Source organism: Mesocricetus auratus, unplaced genomic scaffold (genome assembly GCF_017639785.1).
Source record: "Mesocricetus auratus isolate SY011 unplaced genomic scaffold, BCM_Maur_2.0 Super-Scaffold_100004, whole genome shotgun sequence".
Classification (NCBI taxonomy): Eukaryota; Metazoa; Chordata; class Mammalia; order Rodentia; family Cricetidae; genus Mesocricetus; species Mesocricetus auratus.
In genome coordinates this window covers 39,573,971-39,589,227 of record NW_024429189.1, presented here as the reverse complement: position 1 = coordinate 39,589,227, position 15,257 = coordinate 39,573,971, and the positions used below count along the sequence as shown (strand labels likewise).

Genomic DNA, 15,257 nt, shown 5'->3' with positions numbered 1-15,257 from the left:
CCTCTCCCGAACCTGATAGGCTGCGCCGTAGGGCTGCGCGGTGGGTCGGGTCGCCTTCCGGGCTGCGCGAGGCTAGCCGGGAGACCCTTGGGGGCGCTGTGCAGCCGCCTGCTGGTGGCGCCTCATCTCTGGGTCCTGCACCCGAGGAGCAATCCCTTTCCGCCTTGGTGGTGGGAAGCCTGTCAGTCCTACTTTGGCCCCGCGAGGCTCTGGCCACGTGTCCAGGGGGACCATCCAAAGGTACGCCCTGCGGCCTTCCCTCCGCCGCACGTGGGACGTTGTGGATGAGGTTGACTTAAACATTTGGTTGTATAAACACTTATGCTTTTGTATTGTAATTAGTGGTGAAAGATGCTGGTTTTCCCACCAAAGTAGTATTAAATTTCTCTTTCCCAGTGGTCCTCTCTACTGGTTTTTATGGTGCTTGCTGTGTTTTCCTCTGCCTTGCTTACATTTTCCCCCCCATATAGGGAATAAAATACGAAATGCTTTCTTTTTTTGGTTTTTCGAGACAGGGTTTCTCTGTGGCTTTGAAGGCTGTGCTGGAACTCGCTCTGTAGACCAGGTTGGTCTCGAACTCACAGAGATCCACCTGCCTCGAACTGAACAATTTTGATAGTACAGGTTGATTTACCTAAGTAAAAAATAACATTCTCTGTTAATTAGCTCTGCCTGCGTGTGAAAATTCCCAGCACACTAAAATTTCCATAACTGTGTACCAAATGCCACCATTACCTTGCTGTAAACCTCTGCCACATATGCTTGGTATATCACTACTTAGGTGAACAAAGAAAAAGTCAGCAATCACACCACCTTTCTGGTTGACAGCTTAGAAGTACAATACCGGATGAGTGTGCTGGTCACAATGTAAGCCCTTAAGTTTTTTTGTTTTGTTTTGTTTAAAGGAGGGGGGGGGTAGGAAAGGAAAGGAAAAGGAAAAGAAAAAACTGTCTTTTTACCCTTGATGCATTTTCTTCAGGGTCTGGCTTTTTTTGCTGATATTTCATGACTTGCTTATAGCATAGGGTGGAGTGCTTTGTATATTTTTAGAAAGCTCTACAATAGTTAATTTGGTCATTCATGAATGCAGCTGTCACTGAGAAAACTGGAACCCAGAAAAATATATCTGGATTTTCTTTGGCTGTAGTGAAATGCAAATCATTGCTGAATTGCACTGATCATCTCTCTTCTTCCTGTAGCTCTTATCTCTCAGTGCTCTCCCACAATGGTCCAGCTTTTATATCATCTCTCTTCTTCCTGTAGCTCTTATCTCTCAGTGCTCTCCCACAATGGTCCAGCTTTTATATCATCTCTCTTCTTCCTGTAGCTCTTATCTCTCAGTGCTCTCCCACAATGGTCCAGCTTTTATATCATCTCTCTTCTTCCTGTAGCTCTTACCTCTCAGTGCTCTCCCACAATGGTCCAGCTTTTATATCATCTCTCTTCTTCCTGTAGCTCTTACCTCTCAGTGCTCTCCCACAATGGTCCAGCTTTTATATCATCTCTCTTCTTCCTGTAGCTCTTACCTCTCAGTGCTCTCCCACAATGGTCCAGCTTTTATATCATCTCTCTTCTTCCTGTAGCTCTTACCTCTCAGTGCTCTCCCACAATGGTCCAGCTTTTATATCATCTCTCTTCTTCCTGTAGCTCTTATCTCTCAGTGCTCTCCCACAATGGTCCAGCTTTTATATCATCTCTCTTCTTCCTGTAGCTCTTATCTCTCAGTGCTCTCCCACAATGGTCCAGCTTTTATATCATCTCTCTTCTTCCTGTAGCTCTTATCTCTCAGTGCTCTCCCACAATGGTCCAGCTTTTATATCATCTCTCTTCTTCCTGTAGCTCTTACCTCTCAGTGCTCTCCCACAATGGTCCAGCTTTTATATCATCTCTCTTCTTCCTGTAGCTCTTATCTCTCAGTGCTCTCCCACAATGGTCCAGCTTTTATATCATCTCTCTTCTTCCTGTAGCTCTTATCTCTCAGTGCTCTCCCACAATGGTCCAGCTTTTATATCATCTCTCTTCTTCCTGTAGCTCTTACCTCTCAGTGCTCTCCCACAATGGTCCAGCTTTTATATCATCTCTCTTCTTCCTGTAGCTCTTATCTCTCAGTGCTCTCCCACAATGGTCCAGCTTTTATATCATCTCTCTTCTTCCTGTAGCTCTTATCTCTCAGTGCTCTCCCACAATGGTCCAGCTTTTATATCATTTCTCTTCTTCCTGTAGCTCTTATCTCTCAGTGCTCTCCCACAATGGTCCAGCTTTTATATCTGTGCTTATCTTTCACATAACTTTTTTTTCAGGATTTTTTAAAAATGAATTTGTTTTTTACATTCCAATCCCTCCTCTCCTCTCTCTACCCCCACTCCCTTCCTCCACCTCCCATGTTCTCCCCGAGAGGGTAAGGCCTCCCCTAGGAAGTCTACTAAGTCTGTTCCATCACCTCCTTGAGGCAGGACCAAGGCATCTCTCCACCTCCAAACCCCTGTGTCTAGGCTGGGCAAGGTATCTCTCCATATAGAATGGTCTCCACTAAGTCAGTTTGTGCATTAGAGTTAGATCTTGGACCCACTGCCAGTGGCCTCATATATTGTCCCAGTCACACCATTGTCACCTCTATTAAAGGGGTCTAGTTTGGTCTTATGCAGGTTCCCCATTTGTCAGACCAGAGTCAGTGATCTCTCACTAGCTCCGGTCAGCTGATTCTGTGGGTTTTCCCATTATGGTCTTGACTCCTTTGTTCATATTATCGCTCCTCCCTCACTTCGATTATACTCCAGGAGCTTGGCCATTAGTTGTAGATTTCTGTATCCGCTTTCATCTGTTTCTGGAAGAGGGTTCTAGCTTCTCTGGGGTTGTTGATTGTAGGCTGGGTATCTTTTGCTTTATGTCTGGTATCCACTTATGTGTGAATACATACTGTATTTGTCTTTCTGGTTTTGTGTTACCTCACTCAGGATGATTTTTTTCTAGTTCTGTCATTTGCCTGCGGATTTTAGGATATCATTGTTTCTTATCACTGAGTATAAAATATACCACATTTCCTTTATCCATCCTTTAGTTGAGGGCATCTAGATTGTTTCCAAGATCTGGCTATTACAGATAATGTTGCTATGAACATAGTTGAGCAAATGTCCTTGTGGTGTGAATGTGCCTCCTTTGGGTGTATGCCCAACAGTAGAATTGCAGGGTCTTGAGGTAGGTTGATCCCTCATTTTCTGAGAAATCACCATATTGATTTCCACTGTGGCTGTGCAAGTTTGCACTCCCACCAGCAATGGAAGAGTGTTTCCCTTTCTCCAGCATAAGCTGTCTATGGTGTTTTGATCTTAGCTATTCAGATTGGTGTAAGATGGAATCTCGGAATGACTTTGATTTGCATTTCCCTGATGACCAAGGATGTTGTGTATTTCCTTAAGTGTCTTTCTGCCACTAGAGATTGTTCTGTTGAGAATTCTCTGCTTAGATCTGTACCCCCATTTTTAATTGGATTATTTGGTAGTTTGATTTCTAGTTTCTTGAGTTCTTTGCATATTTTGGAAATCAGTCCTCTGTAAGATGTGGGGTTGGTGAAGATCTTTTCCCATTCTGTAGGGATCCATTTTGTCTTGCTGACTGTGTGCTTTGCTTTGCAGAAGCTTCTCAGTTTCAGGAGGTCCCATTTATTAATTGTTGTTCTCAGGGTCTGTGCTGCTGGTGCTTTATTTAGGAGGTGGTCTCCTGTACTTATGCGTTCAAATGTATTTCCCACTTTCTCTTCTATGAGGTTCAATGTGAGTGGATTTATATTGAGGTCTTTGATCCATTTGGACTTGAGTTTTGTGCATGGTGATAGATATGGATCTATTTGCATTCTTCTTCTACATGTTAGACCAGCACCGTTTGTTGAATATGTTTTCTTTTTTCCATTTTATATTTTTAGTTTCTTTGTGAAAAATTAGGTGTTCATAGGTGTGTGGGTTGATATCAGGGTCTTCAATTCGATTCCATTTGTCTACCTGTCTGTTTTTATGCCAATACCAACCTGTTTTCATTACTATAGCTCTATAGAAGAGCTTGAAGCCAGGGATAGTGATGCCCCAAGATGATCCTTTATTGTATAGGATTGTTTTGGCTATCCTCAGTTTTTTGTATTCTCATATAAAGTTGAGTATTGTCCTTTCAAGGTCTGTGAAGAATTGTGCTGGGATTCTGTTGGGGATTGCATTGAATCTGTAGATTACTTTTGGTAGGATTGCCATTTTTACTATGTTGATCCTACCTATCCAAGAGTATGGGAGATTTTTCCATTTTCTGATATCTTCTTTAATAATTTCTTTCTTTAAAGACTTGAAGTTCTTATCATACAAGTCTTTCACTTGTTTGGTTAGAGTTTCCCCAAGGTATTTTATGTTATTTGTGGCAATTGTAAAGGGTGACGTTTCTCTGATTTCCTTCTCAGCCCATTTGCCATCTGTATATAAGAGGGCTACTGATTCTTTTTTTTAGTTAATCTTGTGTCCTGCTACACTACTGAAGGTGTTTATCAGTTGTAAGAGTTCTCTGGTAGAATTTTTGGGTTCACTTGTGTACAGGATCATATTATCAGCAAATAATGAGAGCTTGACTTCTTTTGCAATTTGTATCCCTTTGATTTCCTTTTGTTGTCTTACTGCTGTAGCTAGAACTTCTAGCACTATGTTGAATAAATATGGAGAGAGTGGACAGCCTTGTCTTGTTCCTGATTTCAGCGGAATTGCTTTGAATTTCTCTCCATTTAGTTTGATGTTGGCTGCCGGGTTACTGTATATTGCCTTTATTATGTTTAGGTATCTTCCTTGTATCCCTATTCCATCCAAGACCTTTACCATGAAGGGGTGTTAAATTTTGTCGAAGGCTTTTTCAGCATCTCATTAGATGATCATGTGGGTTTTTTTTTCTTTCAGTTTGTTTATATGGTGGATTACATTGATGGATTTTCATATGTTGAACCATTCCTTCATCTCTGGGATGAATCCTACTTGGTCATGGTGGATGATTTTTCTGATGTGTTCTTGAATTTGGTTTGCCAACATTTTATTAAGTATTTTTGCATCTGTGTTCGTGAGGGAAAATGGTCTGTAATCCTCTTTCTTAGTTGTGTCTTTGTGTGGTTTAGGTATCAGGATAATTGTAGCCTCATAAAAAGGGTTTGGCAATGTTCCTTCTGTTTCTATTGTGTGGAATGACAATGAGTATTGGTATTAGATCTTCTTTGAACATCTGGTAGAATTCTCCACTGAATCCATCTGGGCCTAGGCTTTTTTTGGTTTCCTTAGGAGTTATAGGTGTATTTAAGTTGTTTATCTGTTACTGATTTAATTTTGATATGTGGTACTTATCTAGAAAATGGTCCATTTCCTTTAGATTTTCCAATTTTGTGGAGTACAGGTTTTCAAAGTATGACCTGATGATTCTCTATATTTCCTCAGTGTCTGTTGTTATGTCCCCCTTTTTGTTTCTGACTTTGTTAATATGGATATTCTCTCTCTGTCTTTTGGTTAGTTTGGATAAAGGTTTGTCTGTTTTGTTGAATTTCTCAGAGAACCAATTCTTTGTTTCATTGATTCTTTGCATTGTTTTCTTTGTTTCTACTTTATTGATTTCAGCCCTCAATTTGACTATTTCTTGTCATATACTCCTCCTGGGTGAGTTTGCTTCTTTTTGTTCTAGCACTTTCAGTTGTTCTGTTAATTCGCTAGTGTAAGATCTGTGCAGCTTCTTTATGTAAGCATTTAGTGCTATTTAGTGCTATGAACTTTCCTCTCGGCACTGCTTTCATTGTGCCCCATAAGTTTGAGTATGTTGTGGGGTCATTTTCATTAAATTTTAGGAAGTCTTTCATTTTTTTTTCTTTATTTCTTTCTTGACCCAGTGGTGGTTCAGTTGATCATTGTTCAATTTCCATGTGTTTGTGGGCTTTCTGAAATTAATGTTGCTGTTGAATTGTAACTTTAAGCTGTGGTGATCTGATAAGATACAGGGGTTTATTCCAATTTTTTGTATCTATTGAGGATTGCTTTGTTACCAAGTATGTGGTTGATTTTTGAGAAGGTTACATGAGGTGTTGAAAAGAAAATATATTCTTTTGTGTTGGATGGAATGTTCTATAGATGTCTGTTAAGTCCAATTGAGTCATACAGAACATCTGTTAGTTCCCTTATTTCTCTGTTAAGCTTCTGTCTGGCAGATCTGTTCAGTGGTGAGACTGGGATGTTAATGTGTGGGGTTTGATTTGTGACTTAAGCTTTAGTGTTGTTTCTTTTACAAATGCAGGAGCCCTTGTGTTTTGGGTGTAGATGTTCAGAATTGAGATTTCCTCTTGATGGATTTTTTTCTGTGATGAATATGAAATGACCTTCTTCATCTTTTTTGATTGACTTTAGTTTGAAGTCTATTTTATTAGATATTAGTATAGCTGCACCAGCTTGTTTCTTTGGTCCATTTGATTGAAAAAAATTTTTCCCAACCCTTTCCTCTGAGGTAATGTCTGTGAGTTTGAGGTGTATTTCTTATATGCAGCAGGAGGATGAATTCTGTTTTCATATCCAATCTGCTAGCCTGTGTCTTTTTATAGGTGAATTGAGACCATTTATATTAATGGATATTAGTGACCAGTGGTTGCTAGTTCCTGTTATTTTTGTTTTTGTTGTTGATGGCATTGCGTGTTCAATTCCCTTCTTTGGGATTTGCTGCTGTAAGCTTATCTATTTCCTGTGTTCTTTTGGACATAGGTATTTCCTTCTGTTGGCCTTTTCCTTCTAGTACTTTCTATATGACTGAGTTTGTGGATAGTTATTGTTTAAATTTGGTTTTATCATAGAATATCTTGTTTTCTCCATCTATGATTATTGACAGCCTTGCTGCATAAAGCAGTCTGGGCTGGTATCCATGGTCCCTTAGTGTCTGCGTAATATCTGATCAGGACCTTCTGACTTTCACTGTTTCCATAGAGAAGTCAGGTGTAATTCTGATAGGTCTGCCTTTTTATGTTACCTGGCCTTTCTCCTTTGCAACTCTTAATATTATTTCTTTATTCTGTATGTTTATTGTTTTGATTATTATGTGGTGAGGGGACTTTTTTTTTTTTTGGTCCAGTCTATTTGTTGTTCTGTAAGCCTCTTGTATTTTCACAAGTATGTCCTTCTTTTGTTAGGGGAAGTTTTCTTCTGTGATTTTGTTAGATATAAAGTTATCTTCAATGCCTGAAATTCTCTCTTCCATGTCTTGTATTCTGTTGTTTATGCTTGTATTTGTGGTTCCTGATCGTTTACTCTGATTTTTCATTTCCAGAATTCCCTCAGTTTGTTTTCTTTTTTGCCTCTGTTTCAGATTTCATGTCTTGAATCATTTCCTTCACTTGTTTGATGGTTTTTTCTTGGTTTTCCCTAAGGGATTTGTTGATATCTTCCAATTTTTTGTTTGTCTTCTCCTCCATTTCTTTCTTTCTTTCTTCTCCTCCTCCTCCTCCTCTTCCTCCTCTTCCTCCTCTTCCTCCTCCTCCTCCTCCTCCTCCTCCTTCTTCTTTTTTGAAATTGGATTTCTTTGTATTGCTTTGGAGCCTATCCTGGAACTCGCTCTGTAGACCAGGCTGACCTCAAACTCATAGAGATCTGCCTGTCTCTGCTCTGTGCTGAGATTAAAGGTGTGTGCCACCAATGCCTGACCTTTTCCTCCATTTCTTTAAGAGAATTTTTCATTTCCTCTTTAAGGGTCTCAATCATCCTCATAAAGTAATTTTTTAGATCATTTTCTTCTACTTCATCTGCGTTGGATGTTCAGGTCTTGCTGTTGTAGCAGCACTAGTGTCTAGCGGTGCCGTACTGCTCTTTATATTGTTGAGTGTGTTCTTGCCTTGTTGTCTATGCATCTCTTCCTCTAATATAGGTGTAGGAGAAGCTTGTGCTTCAGGGGTTTTCTCTTTCTCCAGTTGGTACAGTTGGGGGCTGTAGCTCTGTTGACCACTCCTTCAGGCACAAGTAGGGCAGAGCTTTTGGTGAACACTCCTTCTGGTGGAAGTAGACCCCATGCTCAGGTGGTTACTCCTTGAGGTGCAGGTGTGGCTACACCACGGGTGGATGCTCTTCCCATTGGATGTGTAGATGGGACTGAGGGTTCAGTGGTCAATGTAGTAGTGGGGTATCTCCAACCAAGAAATGGCAGGGGACGCTGATTGGGACACAGGTGCTCTTTTTCAGAGGAACTTTTTGCAATAGTTTCTGGAAGCTGCTGCTGGAAATGGGTCCTGTGGTTTCACCTGGTGGTCATTCCTTGCTCTTGGGCCTGAAGCTGGAACCTCCCTCTGATGCTGCTCCTGGGTCTGAGGCTCATAAACCTCCCTCTGATGCTGCTGCTCCCAGCCTGAAGTTCAGGCCTCCACATAAGCTTTAAAACACCACTATAGTTGAATATTACAACAAAAACAATAGCAAGTAGTGGACATGTGATTCTGCCCTCCACTCATTCACTTCTGCGTGTAAAACGCCAGCAGTGAGTTATTCAGTGGCCAGACACAGACCCCACACACACACATGGTGGACATCACCTTCATTTGCTGCTCCGTTATAATGTCACTGTCCATCCTGGTTTGAATCAAAGTTCCCCAGTTCTAACAGATCCAATTGCTTGTCTCCTGGGAACTCAGTAAGCTTGAGAAGTCTGTGTACATGTTTCTCCATCACTTGCACTCTTACCAGGGTGGTACTTCAAGGCCGGTTACCTCTAAGTGTTTTCCATGTCTTCCTGAGTGGTATCAAGCTTGACCCGTAAGTCATCATAGTAAGTGGTTTCTCTCACCGTTTTCTACAGCCAGTGAGCAGTCTGGAGCTATGGAGGAGCAAGAAGGGACTGCATAAGTGTGCACAGCTTGGGCAGCCTCCACCCTTTTACCAAGCATTGTGGGATGTTCCCTTCCTGTGGTATTTATCTTACCACCAAGCTCCCCAAGGAAAGTCATTAGACTGTCTTTGCCTCTCCCACAACCAAGTCCTTTTGGTTCTATTTCTGTCCAGTCTTTTCATCTGAGTAGTTTAGTGCCTTCCCACTTTTGTCCTATCATTAATTAGCCTTCTGACTGTTCTTTCTGCCTATACTTGGATATTTTCTATCCCAACCTGCCACAGTTTTTGTAGAGTGATTTTACTAATGCACAAAGCTGTCACATTGTTCTTCTTGGCTCCTAGTCACTCACTGCAGAATGTTTCAAACCAGAATCCAACCCAGGATCTTCCATTGTTAAACATATGTAAATATAAAATGATAAAGTCCTATGTTCCTTTTATGCAACTACATTACCAGGCATTTATAAATTAAATGAACATAACTATACAACCAGTAAATTTAAGTGGATGCTTACTCACTTTGATCATTGATACTGTTTTGCTAGACCTTAAAAATTAAAAAAGTCAATGAGTTCTTCATGCATACTGTTCTTACACTGAGATCTATACATGTTTTTCTAGTGTTACAGATTACTCAGTGCCCCAGTCTTTATGTAAACCCCGGAAAAACTTGGTCAGTGTGCCTGGACTTTTTTTGACCCTCACTGGCCATCATTTATATGCAGCAGTGTCTTACTCACTTTCCTACGGTTGTAATGAAGCACAACAAAAGCAGTTTGGGCAGCAGAGGGTTTATGTAGCTTATACATCGTCAATCAGTTCATTGAGGGAAGCCAAGGCAGGCACTCAGACCCCAGTAGGAGCTGATGTAGACGCCATTGAGGAATGCCGCTTCCTGGCTTGCTCCTCATGGCAGTGCTTAATCTGCTTTCTTTTTGTTGTTGTTGTTATTTCTTCTTCTTTTTATTAAGTTATCATTTATATTCCAATCCCAGTTACCCCTCCCTCTTCTCCTCCCTCTCCCCCCACTATTCCATCTGCTCCACAGAGAGGGTAAGGCCTCCTAGGAAGTCTACTAAGTCTGTCCCATCATCTCATTGAGGGAGGACCTCTTCACCTCCACATCCTTGTGTCTAGGCTGGGCAAGGTATCTCTCCATATAGAATGGTCTCCACTAAGTCAGTTTGTGCATTAGAGTTAGATCTTGGACCCACTGCCAGTGGCCTCATATATTGTCCCAGTCACACCATTGTCACCTATATTAAGGAAGTCCAGTTAGATCTTATGCAGGTTCCCCATTTGTCAGACCAGAGTCAATGATCTCTCACAGGCTTGGGTCAGCTGGTTCTGTGGGTTTCCCCACCATGGTCTTGACTCCTTTGTTCATATTATCACTCCTCCCTCACTTCGATTGTACTCCAAGAGCTTGGCCCATTGGTTAGTTGTGGATTTCTGCATCTGCTTCAATCTGTTTCTGGAAGAGTATTTTAGCTTCTCTGGGGTTATGGATTGTAGGCTGGGTATCTTTTACTTTATGTCTGGTATCCACTTATGAGTGAATAATACTATATTTGTCTTTCTGGTTTTGTGTTACCTCACTCAGGATGTTTTTTTCTAGTTCTGTTCATTTGCCTGCGAATTTTAGGATGTCATTGTTTCTTACCACTGAGTATAAAATATACCACATTTTCTTTATCCATTCTTTAGTTGAGGGGTATCTAGGTTGTTTCCAAGATCTGGCTATTACAGATAATGTTGCTATGAACATAGTTGAGCAAATGTTCTTGTGGTGTGAATGTGCCTTCTTTGGGTGTATGCCCAACAGTAGAATTGCAGGGTCTTGAGGTAGGTTGATCCCTCATTTCCTGAGAAATCACCGTATTGATTTCCACTGTGGCTGTGCAAGTTTGCACTCCCACCAGCAATGGAGGAGTATTCCCTTTTCTCTACATCCTCTCCAGCATAAGCTGTCATTGGTGTTTTTGATCTTAGCCATTCTGATCTGTGTAAGATGGAATCTCAGAGTGGTTTTGATTTGCATTTCCCTGACGACTAGAGATGTTGAGCTTTTCCTTAAGTTTCTTTCTGCCATTAGAGATTGTTCTGTTGAGAATTCTCTGTTTATATCTGTACCCCATTTCCTAATCAGCTCTCTTACAGAACCTAGGACCACCTGTCTAGGTATGGCCTGACTCACAATGAGTTGGGCCCTCCCCTATCAATAACTTATTAAGAAAATGCCCTACAGGCCTTCCTGCCTACAGCCTGATCTTATGGAACAGCGTTCTCAACCTTCTTAATGCTGCCACCCTTTAATACAGTTCCTAATGTTGTGATGACCCCAACCATAACATTATTTTCATTGTTACTTCATAACTGTAATTTTGCTACTGTTCTGAATCTTAATGTAAGTATGTGTGTTTTCAGATGGTCTTAGGTGATCCTGTGAAAGGGTCACCAACCCCAAAGGGATCTCGACCCCCAGGTTGAGAACCACTGTTATGGAGCCATTCTTCTCAATTGAGGTTTACTCCTCTCAGATGATTCTAGTTTGTATCAAATTGACATAAAACCAGCAGGACCTTTGCATTACTCAGCACTTGTGGCAAATGTATAGTTTGTTGAATATAACCCAAAATGTGGGACCTGAAACCCTGGACAACACTCAGTTGAAAGGTGGTCATCAATATGATCCTGACTATCCTTTTGTTAAGATTCTTTTATCTTTTGAAGATTTTTTTAAAGATTTATTTTTTTATTATATATATAGTGTTCTGCCTGCAGACCAAAAGGGGGCATTAGATCTCACTACAGATTGTTGTGAGCCACCATGTGGTTACTGGGAATTGAACCCAGGTCCTCTGGAAGAACTGCCAGTGCTCTTAACTGCTGAGCCATCTCTTCGGCCCCCAAAGACTTTTTTTTTTAGATCAAGTTGAAAATAAAGGTTTCTTGCGCAGGCTCACTGGAGGACACATGCATTGGTCCCTAAGGGTCCATAGAGGATCCATCAGGACCACTCAGTGACCTGTATAGGACATGGCTACATCTCAGCCTCACCTCTGACTGTGCTTCTTGTCTGTTTCTGTTCTAATGTTTGTCTACTTGCTCAAGCCTTTCTACCCGATTTTCTTTAGAGTTCCCTTCCTTCTTTTAGCTATTAGGCTCAAGACTCTTCCCAGATGGCACAGTTCTACTTGAACCCTTCCCCTGACCCCTCCACCTAAGCAGCCTTGAGTGTGACACCATGCTACTCTGCATGTGCTTGTGGCACCTGAGCTAATCTGGGCAGGAAAATGAGCTGTAATATTGTTCTGCCTCTTTAGCAGACTACTTAAAATGTGGTTAATCCATGTATATATTGAATGAATGAGTAAATGAATGAGTGAATGAATGACCTACAAAACCAATGTGTCAAACTTATCGGCAACAAAGTGCTTTTAGCATCAATGCAGATTTTGTCTCCTCTTATGCTTTAAATCAATAGGAAGCTACAATAGAAATGAGAAATACAAATCCCTATGAAGTCTACTTTTAAAGCTGGTCACGATGCTGCACACTTTTAGTTCTAGCCCTTGGGAGGCAGAGACAGGTGGATATCTTTTTTTGTTGTTGTTATTGTTATTGTTTTTGTTTTTCAAGACAGGGTTTCTCTGTGGCTTTGGAGGCTGTCCTGGAACTCGCTCTTGTAGACCAGGCTGGTCTCAAACTCACAGAGATCTGCTGCCTCTGCCTCCGGAGTGCTGGGATTAAAGGTGTGCACTGCCTGGCCAACAGGTGGATATCTTAAGAGGTTAAGGTCAGCCTGGTCTACAGAGGGAGTTCCCAGATAGCTGAGGCTACATAGTGAGACCTTATCTAAAAAAAAGAAAGTAGGCGTTTTTCATATGTAAAAGGTAAAGTAGCATTAACAGACACAGCTTATAATTACAGATTCTCTAGTTTGGGGGGGTTGTAAAATAAATACTGTTTTTTTATCCCTTCTTTGTTTTATGTTGTTAAAATATCTGCTCATATTATTTGCTTAAAGAAAGATCTTTTAGCTAAATATTTAGCTCTCAGGCTTTTGAATATTTTGTTCAGAAACAAAATTTGAAGCGAGGCTATTGTAGGCCATTGTTCAACAGTTATTGTCCTCTGCCGGGCCACCTGTTTTGGCACAGAGCATAGCAGTGACTGTGATAGGAGGACCAGCTGGACAGTACTCAAGGTTGCATCTAATCATTATTGATTGAGAGCATTGATTTTCAGGTAATCACTGTAAGGAAAAAGGGAGCCCCACTTTAGCCAGAGTGGTTGGAGAAGGCCTCTCTAAATCTGGGCCTTGAATGAGGAGGAGTACTGCCCTGTGAGGGTCTCATGAAAGAGACGTGTGGTGGCTCATACTGGTAATCTCAGAACACAAGAGGTTGAGGCAGACCAGTCCATGTGAGTTTGAGGCTAGCTTGGGCTGTGAAATTGCAGCAAGAGACCCTTTCTCAAACAAAGGCAAGTGTCCCGGCAAAGGGTGCTCAGCTGCAGGGTGCTAGAGGCCTGTGACAACAAAGCTGTTTGTTCTACGCTGTCCAGAAGTCGGGCGTGGCTCTTTTGTATCCAGGAGGGAGGTAAACTCAGAGCAGTAGGTAGGGACTGAGTCACAAGCAGCCTTTCAGGCTGAAGGAAGGAGTTTGCATTTATTCGTTGTGACAGAAAGCCACAAGAGGCTTTGAGAAGGGGAGTAGCATGATCTAGTTGTTTTAATAACTTCAGTTTGGTTATAGTGTGGAGAATGTACTGGTGGACCCTGCTTCTTAAACCCAATTCCCACCATGATAGGATCCCATGTCTGAATGTGGGGGCTATGGAAAATTTGCCAAAAGTAAAAGGTTTCTGAATGCACAACCAAGAATTAATTCAAAAATCGGGTGTGTGATGGGTCTGAGGGGTTTCTGGCACTGCTTGTCTGTGTTGCAGCCTTAGCTCTGAACACACAGCGTGCACACTTTAAACTGCACCTGCTGTCACACCAGACAGCACACTTCCTGAAAGGCATTAGCTCAGACTCAAGGCTATTGTATGGTATGGATTGCAGTATTTTTACTATCTATACAAGCTCGTCTGTTCTTGCAGAAACATAATGGTTTAAGTATAGTAAACAAAGACTTTTCGTATTTCCCTACCATCATTCCTCAGCATGTGAGAATTCAATTATTATATCGTTAGACTATACCATGTTGGAATGTTTGTTTGAGATTTGCTGTTTGGGTTGCAGACTTGAGTTTCATAAGTAAGTTATGAAATGAATTTTGGCCTGTGATTAGGACAGAATTTCCAACAATATCTGAAATGGACCTGCCTGTTTGCACTAGGCATTTATGCAAAGTGGTATTTCAGCATTTATAATTATAAAATATATATCAACTCTGAGAAAACTTTGAAGATGTTCTACATCCTATGATATCAAACACTCAGCTAAGATTCCTTTCTTATTTATTTATATGTAGCTTATGTGCAAATGCATATGTGTACTGTGGTGTGTGTGTGTGCGTACGCGCGTGCGCGCACGTGTGCATATGTCTGTGTTTATGTGTGTGTACATGCATGTAATGGCCAGAGGTTGATGCAGGTGTCTTCCTTGATTTCTCTCTGCCTTACCTTTGAGGCAGGGTCTCTCATTGAACCCTGTGCTCACCGATTACCTATGACAATCTGTCTATCTCTACTTCTACTTTTCTGGGATATAGATATACACATCCACACCCTGCATTTTTATTTGGTTGTTGGGGGTATATGTAATATATGTCTATATGTATAAAAGCAGCTTTCAACTTAAATAGGGTAAAAAATATGTAGATTTCTCTATAGGACTAAAACTTAGTGGGTTTTGTTTAATAGGTCTTTAACTTGATGTCACAAAAATACCCCCCTTTTTTCTCTAAAGGCTTTAAAAATGTGTCTTTTCTATTGAAGTCTTTAATTAAATGTGGGAATGATGTAAATTAGTGGTCTAGCCACTTGTCCCAGAACCATTTATTGAGTAGTCCTCATTTCTATGTAGAGCTGCAGTGTTAGCTTGATTGTACATCAAATTTCATATGTGGTGACTTTATCTGTCTTGTGTTGCTGTAACAAAATAGCTGAGGTTGGGTACTTAATAAAGAAGTTTATTTAATTCTTACTTCTGGAGGCTGAAAGTTAAGATCCAGTGGCTGAATTTGTGTGTCTTCCTGTGAAGGCTCCCTTGACTGCATCACCACTTGGTTGATGGCATCATGGAGGGAGCATGGATCAGAATGAGAGATCATATGGTGACAGAAAGCCAGAGATTCAGGGGCCATCCTTGCTGTTTTTCTAAGAACCAGGACCTGCCCAAGGTTTGATAGAAACTCTGTTACTCCTTCTCAGGAACAGTGCCTCTGGTGG

The 15,257-nt window shown here is 41.1% G+C and overlaps 1 protein-coding gene across 3 annotated transcripts in view; it reads left to right on the top strand.

The window, feature by feature from the left end:
• The first annotated feature begins 18 nt into the window (after positions 1-18).
• Positions 19-15,257, top strand: part of Mettl8 (methyltransferase like 8) — a 97,167-nt gene continuing 81,928 nt past the window's right edge. The window contains exon 1 of one of the 3 annotated variants that reach the window (XM_040745549.1): positions 19-240. The gene's annotated coding sequence lies outside the window, so the exon portion shown is untranslated. The remainder of the gene's footprint in view (positions 241-15,257) is intronic. The other 2 variants (XM_040745546.1, XM_040745548.1) reach the window with 2 other exon arrangements.